Here is a 22,197-nt window from a genome sequence, read left to right as displayed (position 1 = left end):
TGTGGGTGGGCGGGGGGGCCGGCAAAGAGGGCGGACTGGTGGAGCAAACAACAGAGGTGCCAATTATTTGAAAACACAAAGTTGACAAAAGGCACCAATGAGCGCCATTATAAAATGGATGGTAATGAATTTAAAAAGTTAAAATGTGTAGAACAGTCCATTTTATAAATCAAAAATCAATTTTTGATATACATATTGACTCCAATTAAGTTGATTTTTTTTTGAATGGATGATGTACCCGGCGAGTAATACAATATGAAGAGTTCAAATTACTCGAATAATGCACTGTGGGGCCAAGGGTACGGAGAAAACTACAAAGGTGCCAATTATTTCAAAACACAAAGTTGACAAAAGGCACCAATGAGCGTCATTTTATAAAATGGATGGTAATGATTTTAAAAGTTAAATTGTTCACGATTATCTATTTTATGAATTGAATTTCAATTTTTCATATACATATCAATTCCGATCAATCTGATTTTTTGCATGGATGATTTACTCAACAAATCATACAATATGCACAGATCAAATTAATGAAATAACGTACGCACTGTGGGGATTTCCACCACCGGTCAAAATTTACCTTCATTACTTAAACCACTTAAAAAACTCAAGAAAGGGTTAATTCTGCAACCGTTTCGAACTACGAAAATTGATCACTTATCCCTCAAACTCAAAAGGATCGAAGTGAAAGTACACAAAGACTTCCTCAATTATGTCTTTTTTTTTTCATGGAGACCCTCTAACATTTAAAATCGCGCATACAAATCTCCTCAACTATAACTGTTAACCAATCAGCACCCTTCTATAAAAAACACCGCTAAGATGAAGAGGTTAGTATGGACAATTTTTATAGATGAGGGGGTCAATGTGGATGATTTTTTTGGGGTAGAATTGTCATTTTCCTTCATTCCGTTAACAAAGTTATCCAATTTTTCATTTCATATAATTGAGGGGGTCTGTATAAATGATCTTAAATATTAGGGTGTCTTCGTGAAAAAAAAGGTATAGTTGAGGAGGTCTTTGTCTACTTTCACTTATGCAATTTGTTCTTCAGATAGTGTCAATTTGAGTATGAAAAGGGCAGGAACCCATTTATGTAATAATTTGGTTTGAACCCTTTTATCTTCAAGTAATCCCAAGTTCAGTTAAACCAAAAATACATGGGACCGGTCACCGGCGGCAAGCGCAAGCTTTTTAGTGGGTGGTCATTGTTGGGTACAAACACAAAAGTTTTTGGGGTTTCTTTTTTTTTTTTTTTCCGTTAATGCCCACTCCTTGTAACCATAGGGAGAGGAACTGGTTTGTGAATAAGATCTTCAAGGATACTGCCACAAGAAACTACTTCTCTGTTTCTAGATGAACACTATAAGCTTTTTGGTACAAACTAAAAGAAGTTAGAAAAGTTCCAAACTCAGTGGCAGGAGTCTAGATCGATTATCCTATTTCAAGATGTTATGTTGAGCTCGAACTTGAGTTTTCGGCCAAATAGAACTCGGCTCGTTTGACAAAAACTCGGCTTGTTAAGAGAAGTTTGGTTCGATTAAAGAGGTTGTTTAGAAACAAAGAATTTAAAGAAAGTAAATTGAACATTTTGGCGGTTAACAAAGAATTTAAAGAAAGAAAGACAGTTCGATCCCCATCGATCTAAAAATAAAAACCAAAAACATAGACAAAGAAACTTCACGTAAATCATAGTGAAAAGTAGGCACAAGAACTGATCCATAAGCAGCGAAGATGGAAAGAGTAGTCCCTCGTCCTCAATCTAATTTCAACCTCAATTTTGATGCAACCCGGCCCATAGCGCAATATAATTGAATTGACAGAAATAAAGCTTGAGTTTCTATTTTTTTTTGGTACTTTCAAAAAAAAACTTGAGTTTCGATCTAACCAACTGCTCCATATTGCCAAGGATAATTTGTCCTAAACCATATGAAATTATACAATTATCATTTTATTATTCAATATAAGCTTTGGCTATGATCCTGAGACATTTGCACAATCTCTTTTTCACGGGAGGGGTGCGATCCCCACACTCATAGGTAGTGGGATCCACACATAGTTAATTTGTGTACAAGTGTGGTTGAAGACCACGGAGCCAACTATTTCAAATTTTAGACCGTTGAGGGTTATATTCGGTCGTTATTTTCAAGATCCCAGAATTGTCAAGATACGCGTAAGTTGATTTGGATATCCGGTTATTAAAAGAAAAAACTGTGTGGTTGAAGAATTTTTTATTTTGATGCACAACAACATACACAAAAATGTTAAGGTGGCACTGTATCATTGGGCAACAAATGAGATGCCCTTACGCATTGCTTAATAAAACCGTGCCCTTTTTTTTTTTGGGATACATCAGAATTTCATTCAAAAGACAAGAAACATAGATTCACAACAGGAGAAATAAACGGAATAACCAAACCGGTCTAAAAGGGCCAAAACAGTGCCCTTTTGTTTTTCCTCTAATGAGACTCTAAATGCATGCTAGATTTATAATAAAATCCTACAACAGAATTACAACGTCCTTATATATCAGTACTGGGGCCCAGAAACTCAAAATGTGTAAGATTGTTTCAAGGTCTTAGTGCAAAAGTGTAAGGATGTTGTAACTATGTTGTCTAATTTTGTTGTAAGTCTAGCATTTCTTGATTTGGAAATCAATACACACAATACATAATACACAATCTTGTCCGTATCAAGAATGTGAAAAAGAAATACATGTCAATTCTAGCTCGCAACTTTTTGTGCTCCTCATGTCCCTTCAAGAACCTCTTTGTGCTCCTCTTGAAAGTATTGCATTCTCTGCTTCCAATTTCTCCTTGGCCCTCAGAATCTTTCGGTTCTCCACTTTTAAGTTTTTTTTCCCTCTTCTCTAAGATAGGTCAACTCCATTCGCATAATGGCCATACATAGCTCCTTGTCTTTGAGTTCTCTCTCAAAGGCCTCAATAGCTCTGGCATGGGTTTCGTTTTTTGGTGTTAGGCTGGAGCCTAGAAGGGAAAACACGAAGGAAACGAAAAGCAATTTAGTCTTTTCGTCGACCAGATCATCCTTGCGTGGATTAGGTATGACTGTTGCCTCTTTTGTGAGAGTGATAAATATGATTCTAGCATCAACTCCCAAACCACAAACCACCATCAAAATTCCAAACCAATTAAGGTTGTTCTCTAGTGCTGCAAATTCCCAAAACGTGGTTTTAAGGAGCCACCAAATAGTTTTGAAGACAATCCGAATGAACCAGAAGATACATTTTAACAGAATTTGAATCAACCACCAAATGAAGCTGAATCATCCACCCAATTTGGTTGAGTACATCCATTTTTTGTGCAGACAAACATTATGAATTTGTGGTCAGTTAATTTTCAATTCATCGATCGCATCTAGAAAAGATGACATCAAAAAAGACGCGGTACGGATATTATTGTTGAGGTTTGGAGAATTTGACGAATTGGGGTATCAAATTTTACAGGATATTATTGTTGAATGTTAACAATACCTTTCAATGCATATTAGTATTGTTGAGTTTTGACAAAACCTTTCAAATTCAATCTTTAATATATTTAAAAAAAATTTAAACTTTGAATTAAATTAAAGGAAAGTTTAGGTTTGGGGAGAAATCAATGAAATTTTGAAGAATGATGATTGGAGTTCATGAACACAGTAATATTCGCGCGTCGAATTAACTTTTCAGTTACACACAGTTCTAACTCGATTCTTCAAAATTAAGAATGGGGTTACAGATGGTCTAAAGGACAATTCTGATGAAAGAAAACCGGCTGGTCGAAGGATGAAAGCCTGATTGCCGAGAAGAGACCCTCCCGACGAGGTGAAACTAATTTACTAGTACCAAAAGGAAACGAATGTACCTTCTTGTCTTAAAAAGTGTTGGACGACGGGGTTTGTCGCCGTGAATCAGGTCACCAACTTTGGTGGCAATAATGAGCCACAAAATGTAGATGCGATGTTTGGAGAGAGAGAGAGATTATATGAGTAATTATGTACGAGAAGGATGCATGTGATAATGTGTATATATATAATTTGTTTGTGAAGAAGAGAGAAAGAGGGTCTCCCGGGGTTTGTTGAGAGTTTCTGAAGAAGGGAGAGAGTCTCCAGGGGTTTTGAGAGAGAGAGAGAGAGGGTCTCTCGGGGTTTTGTTGCGAGTTTCTGAAGAAGAGAGAGAGAGTCTCCTGGGGTTTTGAGAGAGAGAGAGGGGGTCTCATGGGGTTTTGTTGGAGGTTGTTAAATACTCTTATTTTTACACTATCAATCCCCAGACCGATGCATTCATGTGTTAACTTTTTTTTATTTTATTTGATTGGCAAAATAATTATTAGAACTTGTCAAAGTTACAACAAGTAACTATGTAAGGGGGGAAGGGGAGGAGTAACTATGTAAGAGCATCTCCAACCCATACTTCATTTCTTCATTTTGGAGGAAAAACATTCTCTAACTCATCTTCTAAAGATCTCCTCCATTTGGGAGGATGAACCTTGATCCTCTAAATATAGAGGTTGAAGGAAAAAATAGAGGATCTCCTTCAAATATGTGTTGGAGTTGAGAAATAAAGTGTTAGGTTGGAGTTGAGATAAATAGTACAATCTTCTAAATTTACTTTTCAAATAAAATAGATTAATTTGATCCTCTCAAATAGAGATTTGGAGGGTGTTGGATTGGAGATGCCCTAAGGGGGGAAGGGGAGGAGGATGCAATTGTAGAGACCCATAATTGTTTTCTCAAATTTTAAATGTTTAATATGTGTTTGGATTATCGAAATATGGATAATGCAGAAGATATGAGTTGGGTCAATGTGAGATGACTTGTAATTCGTGGGAGTTGACGTGATACAATAGGAGTGAAAGGGTGAAAGTGTTATTTGTGCTATATAAGTCAAAAAAAAAAAAGAGAGCAGGAGATTTTTTTCTCTTTTCCTTTCCTTTCTTTTCTTCTTCTCCGGTGTGTCTCTCGGCTCTCACCCCTCTCACCTTCTCTCTTCGATTTCATCGATTTCATCCACCACGAGTGAGACTTTTGAAAAATCCCAAGTACTAAAGTTGTTCTACGCGACGAGAGCTTCCTATCCATCGAAGAAAATTCACGATCGGAGCACTTCGAAGTTTCCTCAATGTTCGGGCTTGCTTCTAACCCTCGAGGTAGGGATCTCCTACCTTCTTTACATGTTTAAGTGTTGGTTAGATGTACAGGAATCAAGTTTGATCATCTATTTAAGTCTTGAACAAATCTGGTATATGCTGAAAATTTCGTGGGTTGTGCTGATCTGTCTTTTTGGAGCCTTTTTGCTAGGAATTAATCTTTGGTGTCTTCATAACAGTTAAAGTATGTTTCAATACGAAGATTTCGGTACCAAGATCATGCAAAACCGATAATCACACAATTAGTTATGGATTTTTGAATACTGGCTGTTTGCTGGATGCGCGAATCTGTGCGTGGCTGTCTTCTTTTAACTCTCTGGGCATGACGAACATTTTGGGTGGCTTTGGGTCATTTACAGGAGGTGCATATTTAAGTTAAGAAGAGATTGGCGTTGGAATCAATTAATTTGGTTAAGTATACAATTTTTGGTGAATTTCTAAAGCTGGGTTGGTTGATAGGTGCGAAAATGGTTGCGAAACTGTTTTTCTTTTGATAGCTGGGTTAATCTCCTCTTGTTTCTGAACCTGGGATTTTTACTGAGTGTAGGGCTTGTCGTGGTGCAACTTTTGGCTTTGGTTTCACTATTTTTGGGTTTAAGATGAGAGAGTTATGATTTTTCAATCAATTTTACTTATTTCCGCGTAGAATCTGACAGCTCCGGCGGACTTTGGTAAAATAGCCATAACTTCTAGCTCGGGACTCGAAATGATGCACCGTTTGTTTTGTTAGAAACTAGACATATAAAGCTTTCCAACGATACATCCCATGCATCATGGGTATGTCCGAGCGATAACAGATTTGCACACAAAACTGACCCAAATTCTGCTTTGCACCAGTTTCACTGCTACGCTGAGCTATAATCGCAAAGCCATAGTAAGGTTATCTGAACTCCGTTTTTGATGTATGACCTATGGATCAAAGAAAAAGAAGTATACTTTTCAATGGTTTAAGTGTCGTTTTTGAATTAGCGTTGTTTAATTGGATATAGTCTAATGTAAAGGATTTAACTTTGCCAATTTGACATGTGGGGATACAATGGATTGAATTGAACTTAAACAATTTTAGGGCATTGTATTGAGCATAAATAGAATCATTGAGTATTGTCTAAACATGTTTCCATTTGATTGAATGTTCTAGGAAGTTCGAGTCGTCACGTGGATCGAGGTGAGTGATTTAATACTTAAACACATGGTTTTGAACTTGTTTTCCTTATCAAGCTTATTTGAACATGTTTTATAAATTATGTACTCCATGGATAACAATGAAAGGTGGACTTATTTGTGAAATATTTGCGAATCTATTAATGGCATTCCCAACGTCCGGTCTTGCTAGGGGACGGCTTAATGGCTAGCAAGGGTGTTTGAGGTTGGTATTTGTTTTGGGATAATGCGTAGACGTCTGGCTTATCCACTACTGGGGACGCCCGGTAGCTTTGAATTTTGAATAGCGGAATGTGCATTATATTTGGCTTATAGTTTTGAGTTCTTTGTTTTGAAATATTATCAAATTATTTTGCATTGTCCATGGAAGGCATGTGAAAAAGTATTAATCATTCACACGAGCTTTGGCTTAAGTATTTTCTTTTCCACCTTTCAGGAAGCGACGCGTAGTGTGGCAGAGTGTTTACTTTAGTTTGTAAATTTGTAGGTAAGCACAGCTCTGAGAGGTTTATCCTTTTGGTTTGTAAACCTATGTAAGACTTTGGTTTGTTATCAATAAAAGTTAACTTTTGCTTTCGCTGTTATGTTTAGCCCCTATTGATCATCGCTTGCTTAGATGATATTTGATTTGTGATTTGGCCTTAGTGAGAAATCACTGGCATTTGTCATGATTAAGACCTCAAGGGGCGGGTCAGGATCGTGACAGCAATCAAGGTTGGACAAATACTTACAGGGCCAAGCCCGAAATTAAGGGCCAGAAAAATGCCCGAATAATACAAATAAAGCATAAATCACCCTCAAGGTCTAAAAAGCCCAAATAATACAATATAGCTCAAGCACAAAAGGCCTAATTGCCTAGATCTGAAAAGGGCTTCTTATTGGCCTGTCCTATTTTGTCAGCTCTTACCCGTTTAAACCCACCGCTTTTTCAAACCCATTCTGCATAAGCACTGTTTTGTCCTGTTTTAAGTAATCTACCCAATATACCCCGCTCAACAGTTCCACTCCTTCAGCTTCTTCTCCGCGTCTCAACTGCCGCCTGCTCATCTCGCAGCCAGCGTCAAAGTTGTTGGTCTTCTTCTAGCTGGCCTTGGTGGCGGAGGAGTAGGTGGAGCGTCAGGTTGCGCTAGTGAAAAGTTTCCGACTGTCATCTCTCTCTCTCCAGAATACACATATACATTTAAGAAGAGTTTCCTCCCCCTCTCTCCAGGATATACATACATATAGGAAGAGTTTCCTAGTACGTAGTTAGATTTCCCTAATCTTAATTTTAAGAGATTGAGCGGAAGGCCAGGGGAAGGTGTTCTGGTAATAGCTATTGTGCCCCTATTCTTATTCTTTGCATTATTTTTACAGAAAAAGAATTCACACCACTTTTTGGTTTTGGTTTTTTGGTGGTGGGAATTTTAGGGGTGTGATTCTGCATTTGGGTGTGAATTCTAAAAAAGTGAATTCAATAAATGGGTGTGAATTCTAATGATGTAAATATTGCAAAGGAATGTAAACAATTCACATCTCTTTTGAACAATTCTTTTTTTTATTTGATGAAGGTCAAAAGGGTAATTTCACCTACCAACTCACCTAGACAATTGCTGACTAGGGAGAGGTAGCTATAGAGTGAATCCTTTAAACACACACACACACACCCAAACCCAAACTCCCGTTTGAAAAATTCACATTCTTCAAAATGAAAAAATTCACACCTCTCAAAATGCAGAATTTATACATTACTACTCACCCCACAAAATACACAATTCACACCCCGTTTGAACAATTCTCACCCTTCAAAATAAAAAAATTCACACTTTCACAATGCAGAATTCGCACATCACTACTCACCCCCCAAAATACACAATTCACGCCCAAAATAAAAGAATTCACCCCCCTCAAATGCATAATTCACATTCTCCGAAATGAAAAGAATTTACACCCCTTAAATGAAAGAATTCATACCCCTTCTAAATAATTCGCACCCTCTAAAATACAGAATTCATACATCTCAAATGCAGAATTCACACATCACTACTTACTCCTCAAAAAAAACAATTCACACCCCAAAATGAAAGAATTCACATCCCGTAAATGCAAAATTCAAATTCTTTAAAAATGAAAAGAATTCACACGCCTTCTAAATAATTCACATCTGTCAAAATGCAAATTCACATCTCTCAAAATGCAGAATTCACATATCACAACTCATTCTCCAAAATACACAATTCATAAACTAAAATGAAAGAAATTCACATTTCACAAATACAGAATTCACCCCCTCTAAAATGAAAGAATCTACACCCCTTCTGAACGAACGATTCACACCCTTCAAAATGAAAGAATTCACAAATCTCAAATGCAAAATTCACACAGGCTCTACACAATTCACACTCTCGAAAATAAAAAAAATTGCACATAATTTTCTACTCAATATAGGTCTTGTTTGGTAGATCTATTTGAGTAGATTCTAAAAATATAAATTTTACAAAAAATTGATATGTGTGTGTGTGTAATAATAAAAGATATTGAGTTTTAAACTTTGTAATGCAAAAAATAAAAAATATGTCCACATCAGCATTTGTCAACATTAACCACATGTTTATATGTTATCCTCGCAAGGGGGTGAGGACAAACTAGTAAAAACATCTTTGAAAAGAATTTGGGTGGAATATATATATAGTGCTACAAAAGAAGATTGGCACGGAACCCCTCCAAAAAAATGGAACCGACCTGTCATTTCCCGATCTGAAAATTAAGAACACAGCCCAAGAAGGCCCAAACTTAACCTTACCTATAGGGCAAATTTCACTGACCTCCCCTGAGGTTTCTGACACGAACAGAAACTTCCCCTGAGGTTTCTGAAATGACACTGCCCTCCCCTCCTTTACCTGACAATACCAAAGGACACCCCCTTTGTTACCAGAACGTTAGAAAATGGATGGAGAAGGTGATGTCATTGTACTATACTTTTTACAATACCTATACTATCCTCATCAGACTCTTTACCTCTCATTTATAAAATATAAAATACAAACATCACTACACTTTGTGCTCGTTTCACTTTGAGTTTTTGTCCTTATTTAAAAGGATTCACATTTATTAATTTTCTGTCAATTTTTTGTAAATTATTGGTTCGTCTCGATAAGAGGAATTGAAAAAGTAAAAAATTAAGACTTTTACTAAATATTTTGAGAAATTCAATATTTTGGGTAAAAGTAATAATTTTATTCTCTTTTGATTCCTTTTATTGAGACAAACTAATAATCCACAAAAATTTAACTCAAAAATAGCAAATACGAAAAAAATTCAAATATAAACAAAAACCAAAAAGCTTAAAAATCTCACAAACAAGCCCGCATGAAAAAATTTAAATATGAACAAAAATCAAAAAGCTTAAAAATCTCACAAATAAGCTTGTACCCTCCGTTGCCAGCAGCTTAAGGCCCCTTTCTTGCCAATTAAAGGCTTTAAATGATGTTTTTAGGGGTTTCTGACTGGCCGGCCCAATTTTGTCAACACCTACCCGTTCAAGCCCACCACATATCAAACCCATTCCACATAAACCCTGTTTTAAGTGAACTACCAAAAACACCCCGCCTCATCGTTAACGGGTTCAGATAACAGGTCCTCATCATCAACAGGAAAGAGAGAAGTCTCTCTCTCGACCCTCTCTCTCTTCCTCCTCCGACCCACCACCACCACCATCCCCACCTCACCACCTCTCGCCTGTCTTCCACCGGCTCACCACCACAATACCGCCTCTCCTCTCCACCAACAAAATCTATTCCAGGAATAGACGAGCCCTAGATCATCGAACGCCACAATCGATGGATCCAGCGCCGCCCGCCGCATCACCGCCACCCTCTCGCGGCTCCAAACAGATGATGGAAACAGAGATGACGGACGTACTCTTCGAAGCTTCTTCTGGATTTCAACCATGTAGGTCGAATCACCCTACAATTTACCCTTACCAGATGCATTCCTCGATTTTCTCAACGAGAGTGGGCTAGACTCCTCGATTTATAATACTGATCTCACCCCTCAATATATAAGGTACCCATATAATTGAAAATTGAAACTTTTGCATGTGTCTCAACGAGTTACTTACTTTTGTATGAGTCTCAACGAGTTACTTTGTGCTGTTCATCAATTGGGTAATTGAGATTAGATAGGAAGAGGGTTTAATGTGGGTGTGCTGTTTTGTTGTTGAAATTTGTTCCAGTGGAAGGCCGGGTGAAAGGCGTTCCGTGAAAAAAAGAAAAAATTCACACCCGTGCTTTTGTTTTTTTGGTAGTGTGAATTCTTGAATTCTCGTGGGTGTGAATTTTGCAATGGGTGTGAACTTTGGGGGTACTGCTTCTTGATGAGATTGGCATCGTCGAAGCACCGATCGAGCTATAGGACGGCGTACTAGTTGCGGTGGTTGTTTATCCACTAATTGGGCAGCAACCAGCTTTCTGATGATGATATTCCTTTTGTTTGGTTTTTAAAGAGAATAAGAAGTTTAAAAGCCCCAAAAAACGAAAGAAGAAAAGAGAGGTTTTTACTTTGTTTTTTGATTTTTTGTATCCCGACAATTAATTCTTCATATACTTGAACTTTATAAAATACTGTAGTGGTTGAAGCAAAGAGTAGTATTTACCCAAAAAAGAAGAAGCAAAGGGAGGCAGAAGAATTGCACTCGAAATTCCTACAAGTTTTCTCTGGAATTTGTATTTTAGAATAGATGTGAATTCTGTCTTTTTCAAATGTGTGAATTCTTCATTTGAGTGTGAATTGTGTCTTTTCAAATGTATGAATTCTTAATTTGAGGATGTGAATTGTCCCATATGCTAGAAGAGGTGTGAATTGTGTAATTTTTTTTTCAAAGGTTTCAATTCTTAGGGATGTAATTTTTTTATTTTGGTCTGAATTCTATATTTTTTGAATGTGTGAATTCTTCATTTAAGTGTGAATGTGAATTTTTCATTTCGGTCTGAATTCTGTATTTTTCAAACGTGTGAATTCTGGAGGGTGTGAATTCTGTAAAAATTGCATCTTCTTTCAACAATATATGGGTATGTATTTATGTATGGAGAGGGAGAGAGATATTTGGGAATTTTTTTTATTTGAGATGAAGGATGTTGGAGAGAGAGAGATGCAGAAAAAATCAATGGGGGGAGGTGTTTGATTTTTTCTGCACCTACTTAGGGAAGTCATTTCAATGTGAGCTCTTCATTTATGTGTGAATTGTGTTTTTTGAATTGTGAATTCTTAATTTGGGAATGTGAATTTTGCAGACGGAGTGTGAATTGTATAATTAGGTGGGTGTGAATTGTGCAGATGAGTTGTGAATTATGAATTTAGGGGTGAATTCCAAAATATGAGTGTGAATTCTTGAAAGGAATGTGAATTCTGAGAGTATGAATAGTGCAGATGTGCATGAATTCTGTAAAAAAATATGTGAATTTTAGAGATGTGAATTCCGCAAAGGTGTGAATTTTACAAAGGAGTGTAAATTCTGGGAGGTGTGAATTCTTGAAGGTGTGAATTCTTGGGGTATGAAAAATGATAGGGGCAAAATAGTAAAAACATCTTTAAAAAGGGTTTAGATGGGATAACACTTTAAAAAAGGGTTTGCATGGAATCCCATGTAAAATTTGGGACCGGCCAAGAATTTCCCGATGTTTCGGGAAATGACAGGCCGGTCCCATTTTTTGGGTGGGGTTCTAGGCCAATCCTTTTTTGTTAATGTAATCCTATAAAGACCCTTTTTAAATATGCTTTTACAATTTTACCCTCGTCACTTTTTACATCGCCAGAATTCACACCCTCAAGAATTCAAACCCCCGAGAATTCATACCCTCTAGAATTCACACTCCCAAGAATTCACACTCCTAAGAATTCACACCTCAAGAATTCACACCCCCGAGAATTCATACCCCTTTGCAAGAATTTACATCTCCGAGAATTCACACTATTTTGCAAAATTTACACCTCTTTGCAGAATTTTTACCTCAAGAATTCACACCCCTTTGCACTATTTACACCCTGAGAATTCACATCTTTAAAAAAAGACATGATTCGCACCCAAATGAAGAATTCACACATTCAGAAAAAGTCACAATTCACACTTAACTGAAGAATTCACACATTCGAAAAAGACATAATTCACATCTCATCAATGCTTTTCACGTTCCGAAATTAAGAACAGTAATGCTACACACACAGATTTTTTGTGGGGCCCACTACGGGTCCCACACAAATAATCCGAGCCGTTCATTAAATGTAAAACATTTTTTCAAGGGCCCCCGCAAAAAATCAGCTCAATCCGATACTCATAGATACTTGATTTAATCATTTAACTTTTCATTCGAATCTCAGGATAATGAAAAGTTAAATGATTGAATCAAACACTTATAGATATCGGATTGAGCTGATTTTTTGCGGGGGCCCTTGAAAAAATATTTTACATTTAATGAACGGCTCGGATTATTTGTGTGGAACCCGTAGCGGACCCTACAAAAAATCTGTGTACAAAATCTGTTTGTGTAGCATTACTGAATTAAGAATTCACACACACAATAACAAAGATAGGGTGTGAATTGTGAAAGACGGACGAAGCTGCTGAACTACAGGGAGAGAGCTATACACAAAGATAAAGTACTCCAGTAATCTCTTCTAGAGAGAGAGAGGCCGGCCATAAATGTAGAGCTGAACCACAATTATCAACACATGCCAAGGAAATAGGAAGCAGTTTTATAAATATAAACAAAATATGAATGAAATTCCAACCACACTCCTTCAAACTTTACCAAAATTCCAATCTGTTCCGAACCTAGGGTTTTCTTTCGATGAGTAACTCGGCTGAGAACCTGTCGAGATCGCCGTCATTGCGGGAGGAGAGCGGCGACGAGGAGGAGCTGCGGTGAATTGTGTACGTCTTCTTCAGTTTGTTTTATTTCTGATGAGTACTTGTTCTTCTTCTCGTTCTTCAATTGGTTTTTACTTGTACTTCTACTGGTTCAAAAAAAATGAGATCCAAAATTATCTCGGGGCTTTTTCGCAGGGAGGTTCGACGGCTTGCGGCAAGGTCCAGCCTAAGACGGGGACGGGGTCGGCGAAGAGGAATAGGGCGGTGGAGAGAAAGATTGGTCCTGAAAAAGGCTACGATGTCGACGAATTTGGTAGACAAGTAGTTGCAGGAGAAAATCAGGAGAGAGAGGGTGACGCCGAACATGAGGTGGATGCGGGATTTTGGAGTATTTTTGGTACCTAACTTAAAATGGGGCATACATGGGTAGGCTTTGATAATGGGTCGACCTAATTAGGTAAAGAAAGACAAAAAAGGGCTGGCCTGAAAGAACCTCTTAGGAATTTGGGTTAGGCTTGGACGAAATACTCAGGCCTAGTGGGCTAATTCAAGCCTTGGGCCATTTTAAATCTTTAGATATTAATTTGACCCAACCCTTTTGCAAAATTCCATTCAGTCAAAGGCTTCCAAACTGGCCCAATTTCGTATGCCGCTGATTGTAAGGCTCTTCAAGGCTAGAGAATAACCTTCATGGCCACCTTTAAACCCATGACTTCATTTTCCGATTTCTGGCCAAATATGGGTATAAACACTATGCTATTTAATATTTATCCTCTCAGACCTACTCATTCCTGGACCACACCACTAGCCGCTAGCACCCTCACACAATTTGTGCGTATCTGTGCGGCGGGTTGTTGTGCTAGTCTCTTCCGAGATTTGGATTGCGCAGTTGGGTCCAATAATAGCTCGGCTGCAAGGTTGTTCCTCGGTTACCAAAAAAAAAAAAACTTGTGCGTATCTAACAAGAAAAAGGTTCTTAATTGTCCGGATAACATTTTTTACTTATCATCACAATGGAGAATGGAGGAACTTCATAAATTCCATAATAAGCGTCTCCAATTCTCCAATAAGATTTTGGTCCTATATCTTTTGAACACACTGTGAAACAACAAAAATGTTCATCACCTTAAGTATGTTGTGGTGCAAGTCTCAAATATTTTGCCTAAACGGCTAGACGTACCCAACAATTATGTCCAGCGTATAAGCATGCAAGGGAGTACATCAACTCAATAACTAGCCTCCAGAGTCGATCGAGTTGTGACATCGCCGGCATGAGTGAAGCTGAATGAGCATTGCGGAAGAGAGAATGAGAGGCGACATCCATCCTACATCGGCTAATACAGAAGCTTTCTGGAATATAAGCGTAAGGATAACGTCACCTCAATAATTAGCTTTCATGACTGAGATCTCTGCAATACCATGCACGTAAGAGGCGTATCATAAGTTCATAACCATTCAATATATCTGCTTTGAGCACTGCTAACATGCACACATCCCTACTCGCGCGATACTTTTTTCCCCAGCTGCTTATGCAAAATTACAATAGCATCGTATTGGTCTCCGAAGCAAGAATTCCAGCCATTAATTAAGAAACCAAAAATCTACTTTACACTTTCCACATTAATTTATGTTCTTTCCAAAGAGAAGGAAAGTCCCAATTATTGTGCTTGCAAAAACCTAGACGAAAACCCATATAATCCATGTCCAACAAAACTTGCCACAGGTTACATGGGATAGAACGAGAAACTAAGGCAGACAGTTTACAATAGTCTAACACTATCTTCAGTTCGATGTCCATATGCAAATGCCGCAACACCAAAAAGCATGATGTGGAAACACAAACCATTGACTGCCTAATGTACTTAAACAGCCAACGCAGTGAGTCTTGGTTGCTTTAACATTTCAACGAGTCCATGCACCGCTCTACACCAAAAAGGTTGTAACTCTCTTTCTGAATCAACCACAAAAGGGATCTGTTTAATCGTCCTTCCTCCCGAAAAAGTTCCAACATCTCAGGCCCTGCACATCTGTACCATTGGAGGGTAAGCATACGAGTTAGCAAGAAACACAGAGGAGTTTGTGAGTTTGCCTATGGGTAGCATAATTTGTCAACAATAGGTCAAGCATTAACACTTAGCAGAAATGGACCAAAGTTAATCAGTCAAATCGTCCATATCATGCCAGGTGAGAGTTAAAAATCTGCCCTTTACTAATGTTTCCTAATTGTACCGGGAAAAGGAGATTGTTAGGTTTCAGTTGATCCAGCAACAGCTATGCAAGGTATCAAGAAAAAAAAATTCTACTCAACAAATGGCCGTATAAATACAAACATAAGTTTGGCCATGCCGGTGGGTAAATACACATTAACGAGTCTGCGATGATAAGGTTTAGACACAAGAAACATTCCCCTTAGTTTCATGCTGCATAATTTTTTCGCTTGATAAGCCCTTGGTGTCTCAGTTGTCGTGTTACTGATCCACTGTTTCTGTCCTGTTTCACACTTCGTGACCAAAAGGCATTTCGAACTCATTACTTTCTGATTTTATTTTTTGATCCGCCATTAGTTTCTGATTTTCCTTTTTGTTCCACCATTAGTTTCTGATTACTGAGGTCAAAAAGCTTTCTGGCCAAAACCAATCAACTTTTACCAATATCGCCGATCAAAAAAAAAAGAAAAGAAAAGCCTTTTCCCAATATCATCAAACAATGCAATTGTTTCCCATTGCTTCTAAAGCTGTAGATTCATCCTCAATTGTTCTTCTACTGACTCATTTGCTTCACTATTTGCATTCCAATAATAAACCATTTCCGGACAGCCATGCGATTTGGCAACATTTACTAACATAGTTCGACGAAGAATCATGCAGTCTTTATAGCAATAGCATTAAAGTGTAAAATGGATCGGGAGAAAAGATACTTGAATTAGATATTCTTCATACTCAAACCATCCTAATCTCTAATTGCAGGGCACCATGGATCGGGAGCTAATCTCATCCATGAACTCGCCTTTTCTCCACATAACATCTCTTGGGGGCTCTTCATATGAAGACATGAAGACGAAGAGACTTTGAGCTTTCAGGGTGGCTCGTGTCTGGTGAGGATAAAAATGTCTAGTCACAATAGTTTTCACGGCATTATAAAAAGTACTCATGGCTTTATCATTAACCTTTTTTAAAATGCACCAATGAAAAAACAAACAACAAGCACACAATCGAAATGCCATACAAGACCATGAAACTACCTTCAGAGAAAAAAAAAAAAAAAAACCCTTAGCCCAAACAATCACTTGGTCTTGTATCTCACATCAACGTGAAGTTTTTACCTATTACCCTTCATTGCAACCATGGTGGGCAGAAGAACCTTGGTGTATGAGCAATTAATTCTGTCCCAAATACAACTTCCAGATACTTAATTATCCCTGATAATCGTGTTTGAGGATTATGAGATACAAGAACTTTGTCCAGGAAAATCATCACTACGGTTCCATCTTCCAAAATCTTTATCTGTTGGACCGGTCCAAATAACCCAAGAAAATATGATATCTTAACAACCCATTTCAATGTCCAAGCCCCCGTAGGTACGTAATCTTTCGTCACCCACACATTAACATGACTTGACTGGACTTCGCTAAGGTATAACAAATCATCCAAAACTCCAAGATGCACGATACCATAAATACCATGAGGCAAGGAGAGATTTGCCAACTCCTCATTCTCTACATCAAAATAGCATAAGTATCTTGAAGCCATGTCCCACCCTAGCCAACAAAGTGCACCATTCACAAAAACAAAATCAATACCACGGGACATATAACGGCGAGGGTATGGTTTTCTGTTGTGCCTTCCGATGCTCCTCCATGTATCATCCCTCCCAAGGGTACAAACTTTGAACGATATAATACGGTCTTTATATGTTTCATTACACCTCAAGACCTTGAATTCATCACTCGATGGACTAAACCCAAACCCGAATCGTGACCTGCTATCATGTGCCAGTTTTGGCAGTTTTGGAAGGACAGAACGTCGTCGTCCTTGAAAAATTGGGTTACACACCACAATATCCTTATCAACGTGCAAACAAACTAACCCATGGCATGCTCCTATTACTTGTCTTTTATAGCCCTCACGGGGGGCGATGTAAATCTCGGATTTGATTGTCATGGTGGCATTTTGGCAACCTAAACGTGCAAGGTAATCGTCAAGCTCGAGAATGCCGAAGTGAGTGGGGTTGGTGGGGCCATTAGAGGGACTGTAGAAGATAAGACTGAGAGGAAGAGACCCCCTCGAGCTATGCGATTTGGCGAAGCAGGGTTGGAGAATCAGTTTGCGCCACTTCTTGCACACTCGGTTGCATCTAACGATGGACTTCATATCAGGCATTCTTACTAGAATGTCGAAAATTACATCATCTGGAAGTTCTGAGATGGTGGTGGGTGCGGCAGCAATCGCCCTTCTTTTCCGCGGTGGTCGTGGACCAGAACAACTCTTTTTGTTCACTCCCCTCTTTGCCATGAGAAACAGAGTGTGATCTGGGAGTTTTTTCTTCTTTCTCCTAGTTGATGGGGTAGAAGTTACTTCCAGTGCATGAACCCTAGGTAGGTTATTGATAGAACGTGCAAAAAGCTCCTAAACAAGCTATTGATCATGATAAATAAGCAAGAGTTTGTCTTATTTACGAAGGGGCTGTAAATAGGCTGTTTATGGCATCAACCAATTTCAGCCGTTTATTCACGCAATCAATGACTGAGATTCGTTTTTAATTATGACCGGTTACAATTAACTCTTCCCGGAAAAATGTCATTAACATCTCGACATTCCAAAACACTTTTAGACGGTCACGATTGAATGCTGTTTATAGCAACTCCGTAAAGAATGATTTTCTCAATAAGGATTCATTAGCCTAGAGGAGTCCCAGTTTTATTACAATATGGAAACTTCGAAAGACATCCACAGATCCTTTCCAAACTTGTATGTTAGAACATGTGTGAACGTTGAGTCCCACATCGGATAAACAGAAAAAGAGTTGGACTTTAATATACAATTGGATGACTCACCACTTATAAGGCTTAGCCTTTTAAGTGGATATGGGTCATTCAATGTATATTGGGCCCAAGTAATGTGGTGGACTCTTTGCCGTTACTCCCTCATAAAATTGGGCCTTGAGCACGCAGTGGCGGGTCTATGCATCAGACAAACTCCCAACAAATGGTATCAAAGCTAGGTTGACGATCTATGGGAAAACTCTCAGCGCACCATTGAATGGGTTTGCACAGAAGACACTCGTGGAGCGGTATAAAGTCCAAAAAGGTGACTCTCGATGAAGCAAGGTGGCTCGATGTTGGAGTGCTGTATTGGATGGCTCATTGTCGATGGAGTTGACTCGTCGGGGAGCATGGTGTTGGTGAATGAGCACATTGGCTCTCAATGGAGTTCTCGTCGGGGAGCATGGTGCCGGTGACTAGGCACGTTGGCTCTCAATTGAGATAACTCTGAATCGATTGAGTAGGTGCAGAATAAGCCCAGTTCGGGAGATAGGGTTGAGAGTTATAGATCAGAATCAAGGGGGAGCTTGGATGCAGAGAGAGGTTAAGGCCCAATGGTCGGTTCACACATGAGGGGGAGATTTGTTAGAACATGTGTGAACGTTGAGTCCCACATCGGATAAACAGAAAAAGAGTTGGACTTTAATATACAATTGGATGACTCACCACTTATAAGGCTTAGCCTTTTAAGTGGATATGGGTCATTCAATGTATATTGGGCCCAAGTAATGTGGTGGACTCTTTGCCGTTACTCCCTCATAAAATTGGGCCTTGAGCACGCAGTGGCGGGTCTATGCATCAGACAAACTCCCAACATTGTACGTACTTTGTACGACTCGAGGACTTCCGTCTATGAAGAGGAAAGAAAATCACTTGCGGCTCAAGAAACTCTCTCATGGGTAATAGACTTTAGAATTTTGTGGGTATACTCACCTCGCAAACCCTCACGAGACCATAACTCGTCCACTAGAGTAACCTAGGGGTTTAAAGGCTTGTTGCATATGCTAAATGCAATCGAACCCCTCCAAAAAAGGATTAGTTAGTTATTTTTGTTTTCCTTTACTTTGTTTTATTTCTTTTGCTCGTGGACTAGCAAAATGTTGGTTTGAAGGTATTTGACGAGCACAAAATATTGACACTTGTTGACCCATACATATCTCATATTGTTAAATTCTTTATTGTGCTTAACTAGACTAGTTATTATCTTTTCGATTGTTTTACACTGAAGAATTAGTTTATAGGAAAAAGACGATAACTTCGCTTATTTCAGTCGTGGAGCAAAAAGTGCACAAGTCTTGTTACAATTGGAGTGAGGAATGAGCGTGGTACTCGAACCTTGTAAACGCTGTAGGAATGGAATGGAAAACACTCGAGGTTTTCCATTGTTGATCGAAGAGATGAGCGCGATGCTAAAAAATGCCGCTGAAATGGAAATGCTCGGAATTCCCGTTGTCGGAAATAATAAAAGTCATGTGCAACTACGGAGTTGCTAAAATTGAAATGTGAAGAAAATAATAAAAGTTATGTGCATTCGGAGCCGAAAGAAAGATAATTGAAGCGGGAGCTTGAAGTTTGTGTGTTGATTTGGAGGCTTTTCTCTTATCTTGATCTTCTATTTCTAATATCTAAAGGGAGAGCCCCTTTTGGTGAGGACTCCCCCTTTGAAGCTAGCTCACATTTTAGCCTTCGAAAATTGCCACACAGTCAAAGAATATATTACAGTGTACTTCACCACTACACCCAATAACCGTATGGGCAAAACAGTAAAATACCATGGACACGACACACCCACGTACAAACCTTTAGCGGTTATCAAACTTCGGAACAGTTTACCATACTCCAGAATTGTTCATCCTCCATCCTCTGTTTAGCTCTGTCCATTCTCCATCCTCTGTTTTCGTCCCGTAGTGAACTGTTGTTCATCTGTGCAATTGACCACTTTTTCCATACGTGTCCATTACCAAGTTCTTCCTGCCCGTACAGGAAAAGGAAAACACTTTTAAGATGTTGAGTTTTTTTTTAAAGATTTCCTAATTTTAAATTATTAATTGTTCAGTTTTCCAATTTTTACCATCCAACACATTTTCCACATAGGTTGAGTTTTAGTTTTCCTAATTTTAAATCAGTAAAAAAAAGGACACATTTAAGCTGTCGATTTTTTTGTTCAATTTTCCTAATTTTACCATCCAACACATTTCCTCATTTAAGATGTTATTTTTTTTAGTTTTCCTAATTTTTTATTAGTAAAAAATAAGACACGTTTACTAATTTAAGCTGTTGATTTTTTGTTCAACATATGTTGAGTTTTTTTATTACATTTCCTTTTTTTTTTTTTAGTTTTTTAATGTTACCACATGTGTTTGTCTACTTTTCCCGAGAAATCAAAACATATGTATCTATGGGACCAATGCATTTTCCATCCTTTGCTATTGCAAGAGATAAACAAAGATTAGAGGCCGGGTACACACGATGCGTGTGCAAATAGGATTTTGACATTCGATCAAACAACAAACGGAAAGCTATTGTCAAAATTTGGAATAATTCGATCAAACAATAAATGGGAAATTATTGTCAAAATCCGACTTGCACACGTATCGCGTGTGCCCCGGCCTCTAGTCTCTTTTTATAGACCTGAAAATGGCAGTTACTTGCGATAATCCCATTACCCCCACTTTGCAACATGCACGAGAAGTGCTTGAAGGCAAATTGGCCAATGGATTGTACCTTGTCAAGTGTCGCATGAACTCCAAAAGTAACTGCCATGAAGTACATGGTTTTCTTCAAGTTTTCCCAAGTTCGGTTACACCAAAAATACATGGGACCGGCGGCAAGCATAGGCTTTTTAGTGGGCGGTCATTTTTGGGTACAAACACAAATGTTTTCGGGTTTTTTTTTTCCGTTAATGCCTACTCCTTGTAACTATAGGGAGAGGAACTGGTTTGTGAATAAGATCTTCAAGGATACGGCCACAAGAAACTACTTCTCTGTTTCCAGATGAACACCATAAGCTTCTTTGGTACAAACTAAAAAAAGTTAGAAAAGTTCCAAACTCATTGGCAGTAGTCTAGATCGATTATCCTATTTTAAGATGTTATGCCGAGCTCGAACTTGAGCTTTTGGCCAAATAGAGCTCGGCTTGTTTAACAAAAGCTCAGCTTGTTAAGAGAGGTTTGGTTCGATTAAAGAGGTTGTTTAATAAATGACTAGGCTCGGGTCGCTTAGTGTTTCTATATAGAAAGTAAATTGAAGGTTTTGGCGATTAACAAAGAATTTAAAGAAAGAAAAACACTTCAATCCCCCATTTAAAAATAAAAACCAAAAACATAGACAAAGAAACTTCATGTAAATCATACTGAAAAGTAGGCACAAGAACTGATCCATAAGCAGCGAAGATGGAAAGAGTAGTCCCTCATCCTCAACCTAATTTCAACCTCAATTCTGATCCAACCCGGCCATGATTTGTTGAAGAATGGACATGATCCGAACAATTGAAGAAATTTTAAAAATTAATAACACATTAGCACGATGATTCATTCAACAATGTACCCTCATCAAGTTTTCTTAATAGAATGTTACTTTTGCCGATAAAAAAAAAAAACTGAAACAAAACAATGTACTCAGTTTGTTGGGAAAAGTCATGGACACCAAATTAAGAAAACAAAATCACAAGCGAACAAACGAAGTACTCACAAAACCAAAGATCACTTTTAATCTTAAAAGGTATACGAACACAACAATTCTAAATAAAAGATGAAACGGACAGGCGGGTACACGGCAGAACATATGTATGCAAGAGCGCGCATGAGGATGCACATACATATGTATAAACTAGTTATTCATATGAACATATATTCCATCTGGAAACAACCAAAAGAAACACATATGTATTTACTACTTTGAGTGTTCAAGGTGGCTCGTGTCTTGGTGAGGATAAAAATGTCAAGTTAGCTTTCGTGGAATTATAAAAAGTATTCGTATGGCTTTATCATTAACCTTTTTAA

The 22,197-nt window shown here is 38.2% G+C and overlaps 2 long non-coding RNA genes across 2 annotated transcripts; one reads left to right on the top strand and one right to left on the bottom strand.

The window, feature by feature from the left end:
- The first annotated feature begins 4,908 nt into the window (after window positions 1-4,908).
- Window positions 4,909-6,886, top strand: LOC131322922 (uncharacterized). Its single transcript, XR_009199011.1, has 3 exons — window positions 4,909-5,150; window positions 6,289-6,315; window positions 6,748-6,886. It is a non-coding gene; the product is annotated as an uncharacterized LOC131322922 (long non-coding RNA).
- Window positions 6,887-18,125: 11,239 nt separating this feature from the next.
- On the bottom strand, window positions 18,126-19,006 carry LOC131322925 (uncharacterized). Its single transcript, XR_009199015.1, has 2 exons — window positions 18,811-19,006; window positions 18,126-18,643 (listed from the first exon to the last, which is right to left on the bottom strand). It is a non-coding gene; the product is annotated as an uncharacterized LOC131322925 (long non-coding RNA).
- Between the last annotated feature and the right edge of the window lie 3,191 nt (window positions 19,007-22,197).

The sequence above is a fragment of the Rhododendron vialii genome, chromosome 4a (genome assembly GCF_030253575.1).
Source record: "Rhododendron vialii isolate Sample 1 chromosome 4a, ASM3025357v1".
NCBI lineage: Eukaryota > Viridiplantae > Streptophyta > Magnoliopsida > Ericales > Ericaceae > Rhododendron > Rhododendron vialii.
This window is presented reverse-complemented; position numbering and strand designations above follow the sequence as displayed.